The sequence below is a fragment of the Chiloscyllium plagiosum genome, unplaced genomic scaffold (assembly GCF_037043375.1).
Source record: "Chiloscyllium plagiosum isolate Xiang-an unplaced genomic scaffold, Cpla_swu_hap1 HiC_scaffold_12, whole genome shotgun sequence".
NCBI classification, from domain to species: Eukaryota; Metazoa; Chordata; class Chondrichthyes; order Orectolobiformes; family Hemiscylliidae; genus Chiloscyllium; species Chiloscyllium plagiosum.
Genome location: NW_028270150.1, coordinates 48,321,691 through 48,325,255, shown reverse-complemented (window position 1 = coordinate 48,325,255; position 3,565 = coordinate 48,321,691). Strand labels below are relative to the sequence as shown.

Sequence of the window (3,565 nt, the reverse complement as noted above, 5' to 3'; positions counted from 1 at the left end):
ATCCTGAAAGTCTGCAATGAAGGACAGTGTTCTTATGAATTGCATAACAGAGGAATTAAGAAGGATTTTAAACTAAATAGCAAGATATCGAACATGATTTATTAAAATTTAGAGATAAGTTAAGAGGGGAAAATAGTATTATAGGAAGAAAATGTCAGTGAAGAGAGAAAATAACTGAGGAATACGCTAACATCTAAGACTAGATGCTATAAAGATAACCAAAAGACAAAACAAAAGGCCCAAAAACTCAAGACAGTGTAAACAAATTAATGGCATACTGTACATTGAAGTGAATAAAGATGATCTGAAAGCCCTTGTAGTCTTTATGGGGACATGACTGCAGGACGACAAGTATGGGTTCTGAAAATTTGATTTATTTGATTGTCGCTTGTAGTTTGTTACAAAATAGTGAAATATGGTGTCTTCAAAGACAGAAAAATAAACCAAAACCATAAATGATAAAGACAGAAAAATAAAGGAAAAATGTTCAATGTTACAGTCCTTCTTGGTAGGTATCCATTGTAGGCCTTGGGCTGGGTGGCCAGGCCTGAGACCCCTTTGTCATGCTGTCGTCGCTGGAAGGAGAATCACCATTCTTCAGTGTCATCTCCTATTAAGTCCAGAAGGCTGTAAAGTGCCTGGTCTGAATATGGGACGTTGTTCCCCCAGTTTGTGTTGGGCTGCAATCGGCAAACATTTCTTAATGGAAAGAGAGTGGTAGATGTTTGAAATTACTTTTTGCAAATGGTAAGCGATGCTACATAAATTATTGATTTTAAACCTAAGACTGATACAGTTTTAGTCATAGTTATTAAGAGACATGGAGTAAAGATGAGAGGTATGGAGTTTGATCACTTTTCAATGAGATTATGTAACGTGATGGAGGTGTTTATTTAATCCTGCTCCTAAATTGCTTTTCCCCTTTTCCGCCTGCCAGTTATTTACTCCAGTTTACCCTGGCCAGATTCCTCCTCAAACCATCAAAATCAACCCACCTCCAGTTAACTACTAGATTGCAAACTTGTCTTTCTTTCTTTAAATAGAAGCTTTATGATATTGTGATCATTATTCCATGTTGCTCCCCAATGTGATATTCTCCACTTGACTATTTCATTCTCTAGTGCTTACTCCATCAGTTGAATGCTTTGCTAACATCAACTCTCTAACTATGCATTATCCTGCAATATTCAGTTCCTACTCTCTCATTCTGAATATTTGAGATATCACTATCTGCAAGGTCCTGCTTTCTAAGTTTCTCTCCAACTTCAGGACATTAATTGACTTTGTTCCTAAATTTTTGACCCCAATGTAAACTGTGACTTCTGATGTTGCCCAAGAATGTTCTATACCTTCTCCCAGTATCTGGAAAATTGAGGGTTATGTACCATTCTGAAAGAATAGGAAGCTAGGTAAAGGAAGAGCAGTAGCACTTCTAATCAAATATGGTATTGGTGCAAGAAGAAGTTGGTTCAAGAGATTGAATTGTAGAAACAGTTGCATAGAGATGAATAATAGTAAGGGAAAGAAGTCCTCTCAATGTTGGAAGGAATAATGGATAATTGTGATGAATGGATGGTAATAATTATAGCTGACTTTAAACTACATTTAACTGGAAAAACCAGAATGAAAATAAAAGCCTAGGTGAGGATTTTACAGAATGGTTTTGAGATGGTTCCTTGGAGCAGCTTATAGTTTCTGGAACTGATCAGAAAGGAGGCCATTTTCGAGTTGGCATTGTGTGATGTGACAGGATTAATTAAAGACCTCTGTGTAAAGGCACATTTTGCTGGCAGCAATCATGGTATGATTGAATTTGGCATACAGTTTGAAAGAGAGGAAAGTGGATCCAAAACTAACATTTTAAATTTGAAAAGGGGCAACTATGTGGCAATTAAAGCTGAGGTGGCTAAAGTGAATAGAGATATTAGGCTAGGAAATGGACTCACCATCCATGGTTAAGGAGTTTAGGAATGCCTCAAACTTAAGGATAAAGCTTTAAAACTGCACAAAGATGTGTGACGGGCAGATGACTGGTCAGAATATAAAAAATGACATTGACAAAGAATCAGGTTAATTAAGAAGAGGAAATTACAGTATGAGAGGCGGTAAGTTAGCAATGCAAAAATGGATGGTAAGAGCTTCTACAGGTATGTAGAAAGGAACAAAGGTAAGTAACGTGAACATTGGTCCTTTAGAGATGGTGGAGTTAATAGTAGATAATAAGGAAATGGCAGAAGAAACAGACAAATATTTTGCTTCTGTCTTCACAACAGAGCATACAAAAAAATTCCCGTAACAGCAATAAATCAGGAGGTGAAAGTGAGAGAGAAAATGGTGGAATCGTAATCACAAAGGAAACACTACTAAGCAAACCAATGGAGCTGTGGGTTGATTAGTCATTTTATCCATTTGAGAGTGTTATTAAATACTTTTAAAATAGATACTTGTTGGAAATCGAACAAAGAGTGATCAAGAGTGATTGTGAAATTCAGAACACAAACAAATCAGCTATGATTATTCTGAATGGTGGAACAGGCAAAAATGATAAAAATGATCTTTTTTACTTCTACTTCATATGTTCATAAGACAAGGAAATGATTCAGAAACACCCCAGCTGTAGTACCTAGGACCCTTGATCCATATCTATAGATCACCTTCCTTCAAAGTTTCAGAGCAGCTATAACATTGATATCTACTAAACAATGTCCTATCCAGTTTTCAGCGACATTCTAAGTTCCTTAGGTAATAAAGTAGACCATGCCTGCACGCAGTAAGACTTTGGTCAGTATCCATACTTACGTAGGTGAGAGGTTAGCAGCATCTATGCCATATTCGGCCTTAGCAATGATCAAGTCCAACAAAAGAGAAGCTAAGCAACTCCCTTTCATTCTGACTGCCCTATCATCAACATTCTTGGATCCAGCTGACCTGCAGCTGATATGGAGTAGCCACATAAGTGCAGTGACTATTATGGAAAGCCAGAGCTTAGATATTCTATAGTAAACTCCAAATCCTCCACAACTATTAGGTGCAAGTAAACAGTGAGACAGAATATTGTTCGTTTGCATGAATGAGTGCAACTGTACAGCAGTCACAGATTCCAGAACATTGGGGCACGTTTAATTGGCATTTTGCCCAATAATTTTAATGTTGGTTTCTCTACCTATGGTGTAACTTGGTTGCTGCACGTACCGGATCAATTCCAGTAAGTTAATAAACCTCTTGCTGCAACATATCCGAAAACCTGTGACCTTTATCATTAAGATAAACAAAGCTAGCAGGTGCATAGAAACATCATGTTCTCATCCAAGTTACACATTGTACTGGCTAGGCCATATATGGTAGTTCCTTCATTGTTGTTGGCCCAGGTCCTGGAATTCCATACTAATTTCATTTCTTCACATTGACTGTAATAATTAAAATGGCAACCTACCATCTCTTTTTAAGATCTGTCAAGAATGAATGATAAATGGCAGTCTCATCAGTAACATCCAACTTCAAAGAAAACACAATTCATAAATCTTGTGATAAATATTTTTATTGCCGATTCTTGTGACCATAGTAA

General features: G+C 37.0%; 1 long non-coding RNA gene across 1 annotated transcript; it reads right to left on the bottom strand.

The window, feature by feature from the left end:
* Positions 1 to 354: 354 nt before the first annotated feature.
* Positions 355 to 2,996, bottom strand: LOC148148532 (uncharacterized). Its single transcript, XR_015758754.1, has 2 exons — positions 2,800 to 2,996; positions 355 to 699 (listed from the first exon to the last, which is right to left on the bottom strand). It is a non-coding gene; the product is annotated as an uncharacterized LOC148148532 (long non-coding RNA).
* Positions 2,997 to 3,565: the final 569 nt, after the last annotated feature.